The sequence below is a fragment of the Cynocephalus volans genome, chromosome 15 (assembly GCF_027409185.1).
Source record: "Cynocephalus volans isolate mCynVol1 chromosome 15, mCynVol1.pri, whole genome shotgun sequence".
NCBI classification, from domain to species: Eukaryota; Metazoa; Chordata; class Mammalia; order Dermoptera; family Cynocephalidae; genus Cynocephalus; species Cynocephalus volans.
The window spans coordinates 27900268-27919882 of record NC_084474.1 but is presented as its reverse complement, the minus strand read 5'-3'; positions in this window follow the sequence as shown (position 1 = coordinate 27919882).

The window sequence follows — 19615 nt, the reverse complement described above, 5'->3', positions numbered from 1 at the left end:
TGTGTATATACATATACACAAGCATGTATCCATTTTATTTCCTAACAATACTGTAAATTCAGTGAAAACAAATCTTGCTTCTACTTTCCTTGCATTTCTCATCAAATCAAGTACAATGCTATGCCATCAATCCTCACTAAATGTCTGCTGTGTGAATAGGTGACTTATTAAAATTACCCCAGGAAATGAAGATCTTTGGCTTGAATTGCCAAGTGTTAAAAATGGCACCACTCAAAAATATATAGTTAACCACACATTAAAAAGTACTAAGAATAACTTAATATTTCTTGTATGGAACAGTTACATTTTCTTCTGAGAATCCATATGTTAAAGTCTCTCTGTATTTCCCACATGAGCACTTAAATCCAGAACTCACAGTGTACCTGGCTTCAAACCAAGTACATTAGTTATTTTGGAATTGCAGAATTAATAGTCATTCTCCCACTTGCAGATCTACCTCAAATAAAATTGTATTTCATTTGGATTAAGAATTGTAACTCATAAATTCAGCTACAGAAAGTTGCACCAACACAACTCTGTAGCATTTATTCCATTGCTGTGCTTCAGAAAAATACTAGCAATTATGATGATTAGCTTCTTATAAATGAAAAGAAATCCCTTCTCTCAATGCACAGAATGAAGATATAGAAATATGCATTTTACTGATACTAAGAACCAAAATTGTATGGTGATATTGTGATGTATAAGCCAAAGACCATAACTATATGCAAATTCAGGAAACCATTTTGGCAATTCAAAGATAACATCCAGATACTCTGGAATAGAGACATGATATACTCATATAGTTATCTAATGTCTCATAACTGTTAAAAACAGAACCAAACAATGAATCCATTAGAAGGTACTTTTAGGGTGGCGGGAGGCCGAGGGTCTTGACTATACCCCTCTCCCCCACGCTCAACCAGCCCAATGACAACCAGCAAGCCTCAGCAAGAAGGGCCACAGGTTCTTGAGCTAGGGTGGTGGGGGGTGAGGGCTATTGCCACACCCCCTTCACATCTGCACCCAGCCCGGCAATAACCAAGCCACCATTGGAAGCCCCCTGGTCTCCCCTGTGGGAATGAGGGGGGTGCCACAGGCCTCAATCCCACCCCTCCTCCTTCCTCCTTCTTCTATCACATTTCCTCCCCCTTTCCCCTCTCTCTCTCCCTCTCCCTCCCAACTGCCCTACAACCACATCATAGAATGTAAAAAATATATATATTAATAAAATTTTTTTAATAAAAAAATAAAAAGAAGGTACTTTTATAAAAAAGCAAACTAAGCTTTATAAAAGATATTATCTATCTTAATATTTCTGTTACGAAATATACCTATTATTAATAGATAAATTTCTATTATCTTCAAAACAGAAAAAGGAGAGAAGAGAATCAATATTTCAAAGACTAAGACAGTCTCAGCCCTAAGCAATGTGACATGAGAAAGAATTGGAAAACCACAGATGCTAAAAGACCAGCCTGCTGGCCAGGAGTGGGGAAGAGAAGAAATGCATTTTTCAAGTAGTCTTATTATTTAGGTTAGTTATAAAAAGAAAAATCAAACAGCAACAGGCCTTTTCCATAGCAGCTATAGATGAGAATTGAATAAATCGTGTCATATTTGTACGTTATGGAAAGAACTGTTGATTTCTCATCCTGTTCAGTCAGTGTCTCCCAAGGCCTTCTAGAATGGAAGAAGATCATGGGGATGTGATCATGTAATATCCCAGTAGTACAGTCATAAATGAAGACTTGGGTTTCATTTCTATGGTTCCTGCTTTAAGGGTCATCTCACATTTTATTTAAATCAAAGCTAATGGCTTTCAGTGTTTCCAGATCAGTGCAGAGCCCATTTGATCATTTAAAGATAAGTGCTTGCATATGTAAATGAGTAGATTTCCAAATAAGAATGACTCATCATTTAGAAAAGCACTGTGTGGACTAGACATTCACACACATGTTTATTGAACACCTATTATGCAGTAACAGGACCAGGGGAAGGTACTGTGGATGTAGAGGAAAATGAGACCCCTGCACTCCAGGATCTCACAGGCTCATGGGGAAAGAAAACAGACAAATCAAATCAGTTTTCAAATGAGAGATAAGTGCCTCATATTCAGTATATACAGAACACGGAGAGCCTGGAAACACTTCCTGGAAAGGCAGATATTTGGTCTGAGCCTCTCAGGATAAGTGGATAACCTCATTTACTGCACATAGTCACTTTGGAGGCCAACTAAATTGGAGGTAGAGGAGGTGGTTTTAGAACATATGCCTCAGCAGCAACTAAAATCCAGGTTAGCTGTAAGTATGTACTGCAATGCAAAAGCAATTTGATGAACCCTCTACTCTATCTTGCACTGCACTAAAGCACGACAGAGAATACAAATGAAGAATAAGTGATGGACCTTGCCTTTGGAGTCTATAATTCAGTTACACAGTAAAAATCACACACGTGGCAGCCAAATAACAAGATAGGGCAGTATTTGGTTATGGGCTAGGATCTCTAGCTTTTCCAAAGCTGAGTATGAATCATTTTCTATTCTTACCCAATCTTCTTTCCCACAGATTTCCTGTTAATGATGTGTTTGCACAAGAGACAATACCCTGCATAATTCTTAAAATGTTTTTCCATTTGTTTGTATATAGATAATATAACAACATCACGAACAACGCAATTATCCTAATAGATAGACATAGCAAGAGACCAAACTTGGGTTCACATTTCTCCATATTTGTGGTAAATCCCATGTAGTCTTGCTTCATAACAAAACAAACCACGTGTTAGAGGCCATGTTGTTTCTCAGGACCAGAAAGTCATCTTTACGACTTTTATACAAAGTTAGAAATGAGGAGGAGTCAAGAGAAACAAGCACAACTTGAAGATTGCCAAACCGGGGAACTAGATTTACCATTTAGTTACATGGCTATTCCTCTACTGAATTGTATTGACTAGATCTGAGAAAACACCTTTGGTACTTTCTACCATTTAGTGAGCAATTTCACTAAAAAGTAAAGCTCTAATGCCTTAAGGTCTTATACCCCTCCCCACAATGGGATGCAGTAATTTGCTCTAAGAGAAAACCGTACAGATCATTGGTTGTACAGAAATGTGGATCTGACCTGAATCGAGCTCTACCTCTGCTTGTTGCTCACTTTGGCAATTCATTTGACTCCCACGAGCCTCAGTTTTGCCATTTATCAGACTGGCATAATGACACATACTGAATCATTACTGGGTTTACACATGAGAGGGAAGGAACAACATAGATCTACTCCGAAAGTAGGTTAAGTCTCTGATTTGAAGAGCAATCTTAGTAGAAATGAGGTGGCCACATAGAGCAGAAATGTATGCACAGAAGGGACACAACTTCCTGAAATATGGTCCATACAATGGAAGACCTCCCTCGACAGACTTGAGAAGCTCAGCTATCCCTGCATCACCACCCTTTCAGACTTGGACTCATATCAACCTTCAGGAAGAAACTATACAAATAATCTATGTACTTCCATTCAAGTGAATATTGACGCTCCCTAACACTTAATAGCCATTTAATATTAAGAAGTGACAATTACATTCCTTATTACCAAATAGCGAGTTCTTGATTTTTATTTTCAGAAATATAAAAAGCTACATGAGCTCGGTGGGTACATGTAGGGATACAAGTCACGACACACTGCTCCTTCTTTAGTTGCATACTCTTCTCACCTCCAGTTCGATTTCCTGTCTACTCTCTGGAAGACACTGCTGGACATATTCAGTGGGCTCACCATCCAATTCTTCCCAACTCCCACGTGGCATCCTTCCTTTTTTCTTGTGCTACTTTTGGGATGAGTGACAACTCCTACCATGCTGAGTCTGTCAACTCTCCAAAGCCACTCCAGCTTCTCAAGCCATTTATGCCTCAAGGCTGGTATTACATCAAAGCTGCATCTTGTCAAGAGTGTAGCAGTCTAACATGTTCATGATGTCCCCCATACACCAGAGGTCTCTCCTACTGAAGTGGAGAGAATACCTCTTCCTCAGGCCCTTGCCGATGACTCAGCATGTGATTGCTGTCCCCTGGAACTGTGCTCAGCACACCACCTGCTTAGGCATACACAGAGACCCTGTCTCCCCCCACTTTCTGCTACCCAGGCCACAAAAGCCCTGCCACATTACTCTCCCTAGTATCTTAGACATTTTAGGAAAAAAGTGGAAAAGCTCTCTTATTTGTTTCACTTTGAGTCCTCTCCACTGGGATCTGGCACAATTCCCAAGAAAAATAAGAAGGGCATATAGAAGACAAACATGAGCAACACACACATGACGGCCCCTCCTTTTTCATTAACACTTCTGTTCCTCAACCCTTTTCCTGCTTTAGGATGACTCACTCCTTCTCAGGAGTCTTCTTGGACGTCTTTCAAATAGTCCCCAGACAGGCACGTGACAAGCCTTTCAGATGTGCTGGAATCTCAGAGAGTATATATTTTGAGTTCAAGCAGAGGCCCTTGCTGTAGTCATAAGCCAGAGATTTATAACTTACAGTTTCTTGATAAATTACTTTAATATGAAGCACAGTGTTTGAAAATGGAAGAGTACTTTATTTTTCTAAAACTCTATTTACTCCTCTTCCCCACACCTAGAAAGTATACGTACACAAATTTATACACCTAAATTCAGCCATCTTCTATTCTCTTCCCCCCACCAAAATTAAAATATATGATATTGATCTAAGACCTCTGCCTCAGCTATTCCATTCTATAATTGTATTCAAGTTAAATATTTCCAGTCTACAGAATTTTTACTTATATTTCCCAGTGAACAGCTTTCTGTTAATCAGTTGATAAACTATTTTGGTTGTTTTTATTTGTGAGAATAATAAATATATTATAAAATAATACAATAATATAAATAAAATAATAAAGTTGTTGAAATATATACCAATTTATTTTAATTATTAACTTCAAAAATAATGTGACAATACATTAAGTTTTTCCTTATATTACCCTGAAATTTTCATATTTCAGAAGGCCATTGGAAAGACATAGGAAATGAAGTCAGAATCTTGCAATGGAGAGAAGTACATTCCAATACTCTTTTAAAAAGCCTAATAAAAAAAATTGTTTCTAAATTAGCTGTTAAAAGTATAAGCAATGTTGCCGCACATTTTACTGCATACACAAACCAAAAGAGAACCCAAAGTGTTTAAGAATACTCTAACAATTCTAGATGGTTTCTAGGAGTGACTTCATTAATCATTACTTCACTCAGGTAATTTATTTTTCATGCTGCTCCAGTGAATTCTACAGTTGTTCAATCTGTCCCAGCATCTTTCACAATTGCTCAGACTAGTTCTTCTCTCCAGGGCTATGTTGTTACTCCTTGTCAGACACAAAGCATCACACCAACCGAGTGATCTCAACAGCTGAAAGAACTACCTGGCCAGAGCACATGTAAGGCGAAAGCAGAAACTACTCTCCGGAACAATGAGTAAATTCTCTTTTGAGAAGATTTAACATGCTTTCTGTAAGCTTCAGTACACTTGGAAGAAAAGAAAATCTATGTATATGGCACATATGCATGAGAAAGATGTCAAATAAATGACCCCAAGAGGCATAAGCACACCTTCTGCTATAGCTTTAATAATATTTTCCAACTTACTCACTTCCAGTGAGTTTTGCCATGAGTTTTTAAAAAATCCTTTCAACTCACATTTTGCAGTTTTTCCCCCCACTATAGCAAATAGCCCTGGAATCAGATGTTAAAATTTTGTTTAACCTTAAGTCATTTTTGAAGCAATTATATCTTTCAGGTCTGCTAGACTCCATTTTGTTATCAAAAGATATGTTAAGTAAAAACCAATGTTGTTTATTAACTTTATGTTTTTATATATCAGTATACATTAAAGGAAAATAAGAAATCAATGATACTTTTGGCATCTTCTAATTAGATGCTGTATTGTGAGACACCAATACTGAGAAACAAGAAAAACCAATTATCCAAAGTGGGGGTGGGGGTGAGGGGAAGCAGTGATCACAGTGTACATAATAGCTAGATTGAATTGTCAAGAGAACAGACTGATCTTGAGTTTACTATAGGCACACACAAGTGACCAAAATTCAACAATGATTCTTTGTTGAAACTCTGGGTGTTCATGTTTGAAAGATGAAATAACATACCTTTCCTTGATATTTGGTCTCTGGAATATTAAAAATGTGCAGGGTTCTTTGGTCCATATTTCAGGCACCATTCTTCTTAATGCACAAGAATTTTGTAAGTCTGATCAAGACTTGAGGTCTTCTAGGCAACTCTACTTTACCTTGCATATAGCCATGCATGTTTTATAGTATTCTTTCAAATGTCTTATTACAAAGAAGGACCTGTGATATCTCCTACTCTTAATTCAGAATTGGACATTTTCTGGCATTGCTAGTCCAGATTGCCTTCCAAAGTGTGGGGTGGCTGTTATTGATAAGCCTTCTTGGACTCTTCAGTTTCCTCTGACCAGAACAAAAACAAAAGAAACCTTTGTCTTGTTCTGCACATTTCCTGTGACCAGCATCTGATTTTCCATTCAACTGCACATTGTTAGGCCACTGGGAGAACCATGAATTCTCCATGATCCCAATTTGACTGCTTTTATCACTGGTCCTGAGCTCAGTACTCCACTCTGCTTAGCTATCCAGAACTCAGGAGAGTTAATGCTGGAGCCTCAATAGTATGCTTTCTGCCCTAAATGGCTATTATGAAGTAGCTGGAAAAGTCAGGGAGGAAGATATAGCTTATCGATATTGTTTCTCAGCCCAACAAATGGTTCGGTTGAGTGGCACACTCTCAATATCTGCTACTTAAAAAAAAAATGAACACCTATTTAGTCAGTGTAGTGATCAAGGAAGGAAGCAGCATAACCTCTAGGGCACTGCATGGGGTACTCCAGGAAGCCCGTGTGTCATGGCTCACATCACAAACACCTTGGATTTAGACTGTGGACTTGATTCTTGAATGAGGCTATCCATACAGTCACTGTACTGTATGGATTTGTTAAGTGCACACATTTAATATATACTAAAAATTTTCTGTAACCCTGTTTGGGTGTTTATTTTAATAAACTGGAAGGAAAAAAATAAACAGCACTTACTACATGCCAAGCACCACTCTAAGCACTTAATGCATATTAAATCACTTACTCTTCACAGCCATCCTGAGGTAGGGTCTATTATTACCTTCATCTTACTGATGAGTAAACTAAAGCACAGAGAAGTTAACTAACTCATCTGAGGTCACACAGCTAGTAAGCGTTGGCACCTAGTTTCTAACCCAGGCTCTGGAGTTCATGCTCCACAATGCTATACTCTATTGCATCCCATGGAAGTGGCTCTGAGAGGCCCTGATAACTACTCTTCTTCTTATGCTTTATCCTGGCCTAAGACAGGATACTGTAGGGCTCCAGGTATTGCTCTTGGTGGATACGGCTGGTGATCTGTGTGAAGTTAGTGACCCCACTTGACCCGTGTCTTGATTATTGCTAGGCCCTATTTCTGGATTCTAGGGTACGCTGGTCCCAAAGCATCAGAATCTAGACCAGCAAGACGGCCAACACACATGGCAGTCACATCCTGATCCCAGGGTCTCATTCTTTCTCTCTGAGCTCCCCACTAACCATCCCTCCCCTGCTATGATATCAGAGGTAGGAACTTATTCCTCATTGGCTTATTTCCTCCTCAGACCCAGAGAAGTTAGAGTCTAATTACATTAATTCAATTGTTTTATCTTAATTAAGGAGACACATTATAGTGAACACATAGACAGTTTAAAATAAGTTTATTATAGGTATTATTGACCAGTACTAAGTTATCTCTGATTTATCATACTTTTAAACCAAAACATACCCTCTAAGCCTAAACATATTTTGCCATTGACTTCTTTTTTCCCAAGATGTGAAAATTATAACTTATTCTTCAGAAAATTCCCCAAACATAGGCTGACACTTGGTCTCCTTTTTCCTCATTTCCTCCAGGCAAAGTAATTACAAACAGAACTTAAAGAAATCTTGCATGCATCAGGAACTCAGTCTTTCTTTTTGGTATCAGCTTGTTCAGAAGCATTTACGTTGAGAAAAACTAGTGGTCCTCTTGATACCAGCAACTCCAAACCTTTTTCTTTACACAGACTATGACATTGTCATTAAATACGGTTTCGGACCACCATGTAAGTCGTTTTAAACAGTTTTTAACATATCCTGTGACTGATGAGGAGTCAAACTTCATATATCAAGCAATATTAAAAATACAACTATTTCCAGTTGACATGTATCAAGAGATTTTTCTATGTTTATACCCTTTGACCAAGTAATTCCACTTTGGGGATTCTGTCCGAGGGAAATAACCTGAAATAACAGAAAAAGCTTTATGCATAAAGACAGTCACCCAACCACCTAATCATCCCCAAATATGGGAATGGCTAATAAACTACCCACTTAAAGGAGTATTTTATAGCCCTTGAAATATAATTATGAAAGTTTTATAACATGGAATATTTTTTCTCATGTTAAATGGAAAGGTAAGACAAAAATTATATGTACAAGTTAATCACCCTTATGTAAAAATCAGGAATTCTGCATGGCACAAAAAATAAATAAAATAAAATAATAGGATGAAACACACTAATGCCCAGAGAAAGTAATTTTGAGACTAGTCTTAAAATACCAGTAGGACTAATCCAAAAAGGAAAAAAATAAGAGAATTCTAGTCCCAGGTCGAGGGGCTCCAGGAGAGTCTCTGGTCTTTCATACTCTCTTGTATAAGGAGGTACTCAAAGAATACCTGTTAAATAAATGAATGATGAGAGCACAGGTGTTCACCAGTATCCAGTATGTTGCAGCATAGGAAATTGCTGATATGTAACCATTTTGACCAATAAAAACAGCAATTTCATATGGTTCAACTGAACAGTCAATGAGCCTCTACCACAACATGTTGCGCACGGTCAGGATGAAATAATCTGTATATCCAACAGTCACTACCTCCTTCCTTCTCTCCATCCCTCCCTCCCCTCTCCCCATGCTAGCCAAATAACCAGTCTGAAGAAAATCCAACTGGATATTTGACACAAGATTGCTAAAAAAATTTAAAATAAGACCTGTCGCTGACTTTTCCCATGTTGCTGTCATCATGTCATCATATTTTAGGGCTTAAGCAGGATAAATGCAGAATTCTTAAGCTTTCTTTGTATATCATTATATGACATCTTGGGATAAGAGACACTGATAAGTCTAGTTTCCTACACCTGGCCACCTAAAGATTTAAAATATAGAGGGATTTTTCTATTAAAAATAATCAGTAATTCCTTTTCAATAACCTGAGAACAGTCCTTGTGGTCTTTCCAATTTATTTCCACTCTATACATAGAGTGGAAATATTGAATGGAAACTCCCCATTTTTGCAAAGAAAGCACTTTTATTTTCTATTCTCTTCCCTCATCACAAACCCTTTTCCCACTTCCAGGCAACCAACAAACAACAAACATCATAGGTAACTTTGGGAGGGGAGCAAAGGAAAGAGTCAACCTAAGGAGACTGGAACAGATTCACAACTGACAAACGATATTTTTCATATTGCAGGTAGCTCTCTGGCAACATTCTACTGACAAACATTCTTGGAAAATAATCTACTGTTTCTTTTACCTTTTTTAAAGTCTCTCTACTTACAAAGAATAAATATATAATTGTGTCAAATCACCTTTGTAGAATTGTAAAGGTAATTTGTAAATTATCTTTAGAAATACATAAAAAATAGGATAAATATATAATTATGTCTAATTACCTTTGTAGAATACTTCAGTCCTTTCAGAGTTTCAGAGCCCTTTCAGTCTGAGACTGGTTTTTAAAATTAGCATCCAAAAAAGTGATACTTGTCTCATTTACTTTTTCAAACCGAGAAAGCAAGCTAGGACAATTATTCATAAGTAAAACAATTAATATTAGTTCCCTTCAGTTATTTGATAAGGTTCTACAACCAAAAGATGAATAAAAAAATAAATGAGATGATTAAAGGAATCAATTGACTTTAACCCAGGGTTAGATCTCAGAAATAAATTTACAGTGTATTCTGCCCCACTTGCTGCTGAGTTGACAAAGGTTGATTGGTAAGTTGTTCTGAACTGATAGCATTGTGTTAGGGGAGCTCAAAACCAAATAAAAAAAAAGAAAAGAAAAAGAAAGAAACTTTGAAAAGTATTCACTTCCAGAAAAAGGAAGAAAAGTATAACCTCTGCACTAAATATAGTCTTATACCTGTTTTCAGTGCCTGTGTAAGATAATATCAAATCTTTTTGTGAATATAAAATACAAAATCTTTTTGTAAATATAAACAAATCTAACTTTTTTCAGCATTTCACGTACATTTTTAAGTTCCTGTTGTCAAAAGACAGATGTGAGCTTTAATACAGTTAATCCATACAAGGAGACAAATTGAGCTTCAAATCCATCCAGGAACTTACTTCATTCTTTTTCTCAGTTTCTCAATGGCTTTTTTTGGATTGAGACTCAAAACAAAATGAAAAGAATACAAAGGACATTACAATTATTGCAATCACCTGAAGATATGTCACTGTAAAATCACTTCATGTTCCAACTCAAAATGTCTTCACTTTATAATTCATTTTATAGCGAACAAACCCTCCAAATTTTGCCCAATGTTTTCATAGGAACCCTATTCAAACCTAGTGTGAACCATTTTCTCAATTAGCAATTAGGTATCTAAATGTTTTCTTATTTATTTGGTAGTATCATATTTACAATTTATAAAATCAGAGGGAAGGAAAATGTCATCAAGATGGTGTAATAGACAGTCCCCAGCATCACTTTCCCCCACAAATGACCAATTTACAGTATTAAAAAGCAAAGACTGACAACCTGGGACCACTGGAGCTTGGGGGAAGGGGAGGAGAGACCCACAGTGTTCATGAAGGTGGGAGAAGCCACGGCAAGAGGAAAAAGAAACCATGCTGACTGTTTCAAGCCCCAGCTGTTTCAGAGATGGCCCTGTGAGAGGCAGGAATAAGCCATAGCACACAAGGCAGGAGCCAGCAAAAGCCCCAGCTGAACCCTTTGTGTTAAGTTGCTTGGAATCTGCAGGGGAGCAGAGGATCTCAGAGTGCACCATACCAGCCTCCAGGCCACCAAGACTACTGACAGTGTTGCTGTGTACCCAAATGGGAGCAAGGGGCCACAGCTGAATGAAGAAAGGAACCACGTGAAGGTCAATGAATCATCACAAGGGACCCACCCATGGCCCACCCCACGGGAAATATTCAGAGTGCGAGAGGGAGGCTGGCCCACGAGAAGAACATTGGGGTGCATAGTGGATAGCTGATCTGGTTCCAACTGGCACAGTCCCACTCAGTAGAGACTGATCAGGGCAGTAGAACTACAGGAGGTACTACCTGCTGGGAAGACTCATCCTGGGCCAAACTTTCCACACAGCCTAGGTATATCTGACCTCACAAGACTCAGAAGTGATTAAAAGGCCAATTGTTAAAATCCAGTTCACATAAAAAAAGCCTTCCCTAGAAAAGCAGCAGGAAAGTAGCAATTTAGTGCAACTACAGTGCTCAAGTTCTGGTTCCCACAGGAAGTTCTCCCAATTTTGGAACTAACCAAAACCACAGACCAGAGACAAAGTTCTAATATTGACCAGTAAAGGTCTAACACCACCAAAGGTCTAACACCACCACCACCTATAAGACCTAAAAGAGGTAGAAGTCTCTTCAAATGCCCAGGCACCAATGAAAAGACACAAAAATCAAGAAAGAACAGAGAAATATGACATCATCAAAGGAAGGAAACAAACCAAGCACCAGCCATGGACCCAGAGGAACAACAGATCTATGAAATGTCTGACAGAGAATTCAGAATAACCCTCTTAAGGATGTTCAGTGAATCACAAGAAAATACAGATAGAAAATTAAATGATATCTGGAAAACAATCCAGGAGCAGAATGTGAAACTAGACAAAGGAATTGAATCAATTAAAAAAAAAAGAAATTCTAGAAATAAAAAATACATTATCTGAACTGAAAAACTCAATAGAAAGCTCCAGCAGCAGACTAATCAAACAGAAAAAAATCAGTATTCTCAAAGATAGAACATATGAAGTTATCAAATCAGAGGAGCAAAAAGAAAAAAGAATAAGAAAAATTGAAACAGAAATACAGTAAATATGGGACTCCCTCAAGCAAAATAACCTCTACGTAACTGGCATACCCTAAGGAGAAGAAAAAAGAAGAGACATAGAAAGCATATTCAAGAAAATAATGGCTCAAAAATACAAAAGATCAAAGAAATAAAGAGTTGGGTTTTTTTTTTAAAAAAGATAAATAAAATTGATAAACCTTTAGCTAGATGAACAAAGAAAAAGAGAGAGGAGACTCTAACAAATAAAATCAGAAATGAAAAAGGAGACATTACAACTGATACCACAGAAATACAAAGGATCATAAGATACTACCACAAATATCTATATGCAAAGAAACTGGAAAACATAGAAGAAATGGGTAAATTCCTGGACAAATAAAACTTAACAAAGTTAAATCACAAAGAACTAGAAAACCTAAACAGCCCAATAATGTATAAAAGAATGAAGCAGTAATAAAAGGTCTCCTAGCAAAGAATACCCTCAGACCAGATGGCTTCACTACCAAATTCTACTAAACATTTAAAGAAGAACTTACACCAATTCTTCTCAAACTCTTCCAAAATATTGAAGTGGAGGGAATATTCCAAACTCATTCATAAGGCCAACGTTAGCCTCATCCAAAACCAGAAAAAGACACACCCAAAAAGGAAACTACAGACCAATATTCCTAATGAACACAGATGCAAAGATCCTCAATAAAATACTAGCAAACAGACTCCAACAACACATTAAAAAGATCATTCACCATGATCAAGTGAGATTCATCCCAGGAATGCAAGGATGGTTCAACATATGCAAATCTATAAACATGATACATCACATCAACAGAATGAAGAAAAAAACTATACAATCATTTCAATAGATGCAGAAAAAGCATTTGATAAAGTCCAACACCTCTTCATGATAAAAAAAAAAAAACACTCAACAAATTAGGTATAGAAGGGATGTACCTCAACATAATAAAAGCTATACATGACAAACCCAGTAACATTATATTGAATTGACAAAAATTGAAGGATTTTTCTTTAAGATCTGGAACTAGACAAGAATGCCCACTTTCTCCACTCTTATTCAGCATAATACTGGAAGTTCTAACCAGTGTAATAAGACAAGAGAAAGCAATAAAGAACATCTGAATTGGAAAGGAGGAAGTCAAACTACACCTATTTTCAGATGACATGATCACATACATAGAAAATCCTAAAGACTCCACCAAAAAATTACTAGAATGAATAAATGAATTCAGCAGAGTGGCAGAATACAAAATCAACACACAAAAATCAACAGCCTACCTATACTCCAATAATGAAGTAGCTGAAGAAGAAATCAAGAAAGTAATCCTGTTTACAGTAGTTACAAAAAAATATGAAATACCTAGGAGTAAATTTAACCAAGGAAATGAAAGGAAGTATACAAAACTATAGTATGTTGGTTAAAAAAATTGAAGAGAACACAAATAAATGGAAAGATATCCTGTGTTCACAGACTGGAATAATTAACATCATCAAAATGTCCATTTTACCCAAAGCAATCTACACATTCAATACAATCCCTATCAAAATACCAATGACATTCTTCACAGAAGTACAAAAAATTATCTTAAAATTTGTATGGAACCACAAAAGACTCTGTAGAGTGAAAGCAATCTTGACCAAAAAGAGCAAAGTTGGAGGCATCATACGTCCTGATTTCAAAATACACTATAAAGCTATAGTAACCAAAACAGCATCGTACTGGCATAAAAAACAGACAAATAGACCAGTGGAACAGAATAGAGAGCTCAGAAACAAACTCACACACTTACAGCCAACTGATTTTGGACAAAGGTGCCAAGAATATACAATGGGTAAAGGACAGCCTCTTCAATAAGTGGTGCTAAGAAAACTGAATATCCACATGTAGAAGATTGAAACTAGACTTGTATCTCTCACCATACACAAAAATCAACTCAAATGAATTTAAGACCAATATTTAAGACCTGAAACTACTAGAAGAAAACATAGAGAAGACGCTACATGAAATGGGGGTGGGCAGCACTTTTTTGAGCAAGACTAAAAAGGCACAGGAAACTAAAGCAAAAGTACTCAAATGGGACCACATCAAACTGAAAAAAGCACTGCACAGCAAGGGATACTATCAACAAAGAGAAGAGACAACCTAAAGACTGGGAGAATGTGTTTGCAACATACATATTAGACAAGGGACTGACATCCAGAACATATAAGGAAGTCAAACAACTCAATAGCAAAAAAACAAATAACCCAATTTAAAAATGGGCAAAGGACCTGAACTGACATTTCTCAAATGAAGATATACAAATGACCAATAGACACATGAAAAAATGGTCAAAATCATTAAACACTGGGGAAATGCAAACTAAAACCACAATGAGATATCATCTCATCCCAGTTAGAATAGCTATTATCAACAAGACAGAAAATAACAAATGCTGGCACGATGTGGAGAATAGGGAAACCCTTCCACATTGTTGGTGGGAATGTAAGGTGGCACAACCATTGTGGAAAATAGTATGAAGCTTGCCCAGAAAATTAAAACTAGATCTACCCTATGACCCACCTATCTCACTACTGGGTATATACTAAAGGAAATGAAATCAATATATCAAAAAGACACCTGTACTCCCATGTTCATGGACGCACTATTCACAACAGTTAAGAGATGGATCAACTTAAACGCCCAGTAACAGATGAATGGATAAAAAAACTTTGGTATATGTATGTAATGGAATACTATTCAGCTATAAAAAGAAATGATATCTTTTCATTTGCAGCAACATGGATGGAACTGGAAACCATCATGTTAAGTGAGGTAAGTCAGGCACAGAAAGACAAATACCACATGATCTCATATGTGGAATCTTAAAAAAAAATAGAATTCTATTTCATAGAATAGAATAATGGTTACCAGAGCCTAGGAAGGGGAGTAGGGTGGGAGAGAAAAGCGGTGGACTAACAGATACAAAACTCTGCTATCTACCCTAAGAGTGAATCATTGTTCAGTACATGCATGTATTGAAACAACAAACTGTACCTCACAAATATGTACAACTAAATGTTAAAATTTTTAAAAATTTTTAGTAAGATTAAAAAAATAAAATAAAATCAGAGGGAGGTTGTTGGGAAAAGCTCTGGACTAGGACATGTGATTCCCAAGAACAAGTCTCTGTATTTTACCGTGATAACTCTGCACCTTCAAATACATAAATGAAAGTATTTTGTTAGATAATTACTAAATTTGCTTCTGCTTCTTACTGTAGTACTTACTGGAACTATTTGGATTTCAGTTTCTTAATCAACATAATGGAAATTATAACAAAACCAGATGAACTCTGACTTGGCTTCCAATAATATGTAATTATAGTTTCATTTATAGGTATTATCAATACATAGAAATTTACAAGTTCCAAAAGATACAGTATAACATCAGAGGTTAAGAATAAAATTAGAAAAAGGTTGCCTTCTGGAAATGACACTAAAATAAGACAAAGTATATGAGATTCATCATCTGCCTAGTAAGTCACCTTATGAGGTGGATTTAAAACCTGGTGTTCCCTTGATTATCAGTAAGACAATTAGTATAAAGAAAGGTGTAATCTCACCTGACAGCTTGAGAAAATTGCAAATCAGAAGAAAGTTCAGCTATCTGGTGGTTAGAAAAATCAAGAATTATTATGTTTATGATATTATCCAGGGAAGAGGTTGCCCCAATTTCGAAAACCAGTGACAGATATCAAGAAAGATAAATTGGGATCCCAATAACATTTATTGAACTCCTGTGTACCATCTATTGTGACTGAATCTTTCATGTGTTAACTCATTTAGTTCTCACAAAACCCTATGAGATAAGTATTGTCCCAATTTTACAGATGAGGCTCATAGAAGTTCAGGGACTGTCTCGGATTACCCTTTGTTCTCTGACCCCAGATTCCCATGTTTTTGTGCTCTGTTGGGCTGACCTCAGTGACTGTAGAAAAATAAGCTTTTTCTAACTACTGTAGACTTGAAAAAAGTCGTCCATTTCCCTTTATTAAAAGTTTATGCTTATAAATATATTAATTTGTTCATCAGTGTTGGAACAGTGAAATGAAAACCCTCCCATACAAGCACATCTGTATTTTTTAAACTTCTGCCTCTATGGTTTTATATTATTTTGTCCATATCAATTTTATAATTTGAAAGGTTTTTGACAACCAAAGAAGTTGCATTAAGTAATATGTGCTCTAATATAAAACAAAAGTTTTATTCAAAGATGCAAAATCAGCACATACTCGCCAAAATATTATGAAATTAAGTAAATCCCTAACATGGCTATGATTCTGTAGGGGAGAAAATGTAACATTTTTTCCTCACTAATTGCTAGGTTCATGGCTGAGACACTATAACAAAAGACAGATTAACAGAGAAAAGCATACCAATTTATTTAATATAAGTTTTATGTGTACACAGGAGCCTTCAGAAATGAAGAACCAAAGAAGCAGAAATCTGCATATTTTTATGCTTTGGTTTAATGAAGAGCAGACAGTTGCATAGAAGTATAATTGAAAAACAAGAGGGTGTGATCTAATGGTAATAAACCTGGGAGAACTTAGCAAGGCCTGTTTATTTGGTTTCTCCTCTGTGTCCCTGTGTCTGAAGAGATAAGGGCATTCCTTTTGCTCAGGTATAGGGAAGAACACTTTGGAATGAGGGTCTCACTACTTACATTAGAGAAAGGTCAGAGAATTCTTTCATGGCCTGCTTCAGAGGAGAACAGCAGGAGAAGCTCGGAGAAACATTCCTGCTTCTGCTGTTTCTCAAATGCCAAGGTGACATATATTAAGATAGAATGTCCTCAACCCTGTCAATGCTAATAAGCAACTGATTTAAATAAAGATTTGGACAGTTAAGCACTGTTTACTTACTGGGACCTTAATTTTGGCTACCACACTGTATCTTGTCAAAGTTGATTGAATGATGGATGAGATATTCTATTTAATATATGGCTCTGATAATCATAAATGCTACAGTAATTATGCCTCCATATTCCTATGATTTCAACATCAGAATGTCTGAGCAATATAAGATAATGTATAAGTTTAGCCTAAGAAAATGAAACTCATTGTGCTTGTTAACATCTTGCCTTAATACAAGAACACATAAGTTAGGTTTGCAGAAATATTTGACACTGCATGTGGAACTCTTTTTTACTTCCTTGGACTCCTAAAAGTCAAGAAGAGAACCATGAGGCTAGCAAACCTCCTGTTTTAAAGTTAATATACTGGTATTCTGTTCAACAGTCATCATTCTGGTTTACAAATCAGTCCTATACATTTAATTATCATATATTAGTTCTTCAAGGTACATATTGATGGTTAACTTTGACAGGCTCTCTCTGGATGATTCTTTGTAGGCAATAATAGCAATCGAATGTTTCAGTATCTCCATATCAAAACTATTTACAATACTTTGACTCAGCAATTCCACTCCCAGGTATTTATTCTAAGTGATAAGTGGAATAACTGATAAAAACAGAAAACTGTCTAGTTGCCCAAAATAAGAAAGTGTACATTACATTGTTCAACAAATAGTCAAGGGCCGCTATGTGCTAGGTGACAAAGACTGAGTAGTGAACAAGACAGAGATGAGCATTACATCCACGGAGTTGGAAAGAAGTATGTTCTAGTGACTATTGTTGCATAACAAACAACCCCCAAATTTTGTGGCCTAAAATAACAACCATTTCACTATGCTTATAGATTCTGTAGGTGAGCAATTTGGACAAGGCATAGCAGGAATGTTTTATCTCTTTTCCATGATGTCTGGGTCCTCAGCTGAGAAGACTTGAAAGCGGGGGGTGATTAGACAGCAGGAGGCTGGAATCACCTAGAAGCTCCTTCACTCACATGTGTGGGCTGGGACAAATCAAAGACTAGGACTGCCAACCGGACCTCCTACTTGTGGCCTCTTCAGGTGACTTGGCTTCCCTTCCCCTATCCCCCTCCCACCAGCACAGCAGCTTCAGAGTAATCAGACTCTTACACAGTAGCTTGAAACTCCAAGGATGACTGTTCCAGCAACCAAGGCAGAAGTGGCATCACTCTTTATGACCTATACTCATAAGTTGCCATTCCACCATACTCTATGGGTGAAAGCAATCATAAGCCTTCTGAAATTCAAGGGGAGAGGAATTAAACTCTCCTCTTGATTTTGATGTGGGAAACGGAAAGGTAACATTGAGGAAGAACATGTGAGATGGAAAGTACTGTTGTCATCTTTGGAAAATACCATCTGCCACAATGTATAGTGGTGAGAATGCCAGTATAATAATTCTTAAATTATTTATGTGGATGGCTAACATTTGTTGAGTACTTACTATGAGTTCCAAGGACTATCCTAAGACTTTTATATGTATTAACCTATTTAATCCTTAAAGCAGCCCTCGGAGGTAATATTGTTATTGGTTTCTTACAAATAAAGAAATCATGACATAAAGAAATTAAATAATTTGCCCCAAATCACACTGGTAGTGGGGAAGTCAGGATTTGACCCAGGCAGTCTGGTTCCAGAGCCCCCATTTGTAATGGTTGTTAACAGTCATATTAATTCTGAGAAATGATATTATAGATTATTTTACTTGCTCTTTCTCTTTGCTTATTGATATTTCTAAAATGAGAGGGAAATAAAGGCGTGTTTCCTTGAGGTTGTTCTTGTATACTCATATACAGAGTGCTTTCCAAACTGGCCAGATCAGAAGAATCATCAGACAAACTTGTTGAGAACACAGATTTGGGACCACATCCTAGACTAATCTTCAGGAAAAGGGCCTGGGTAATTGCATTTTTAACAAGACTTTTTTTAATAATCAAGTAAAGTTAGGAATCTCTACTATATGGTATATTAAGTCTGAGCTCTCTTAAACGTTTGGTTTTCTTCTTCCATCTCTTTGCTGCAACTGTCAGAAACTACTCAAATAAAAGAAACCATTCAACCATATAACTAATGATTTTATGTGATAAGGAAGTACTTACCTCTAAAAGGCTGGTAAACATTTGATAGCTAAAGGACTCCTAGCAGCCCTAAAATACAATTGAGTGCCTTAGGGTTATAGTAACTCCCACAGTGTTTTCAGATGAGGCATGCTACTAGTGAGAGAGGAGGTATTGTCACCTTTGGGAAATACAATCTGCCACAATGTAGTAGTAAGAACAGAGTAAAACAGGCAAATACCAGTGGACTACCTATAGAGGTCAAGGAAGTGATTTCCTCTAACTTAAAAAATAATGTTAAACAAGATCTAATATCTAGGGTTATGATGAAAAGAATATGAAATATGAATTGATTGTGTAATTTCATTTTCCAAAAATTTTAAATATCTATTTTTATCTTGAAACATAAAATTTATAACATTTTACTCAGATTGGAAAAAAATTGTGAAAGCAA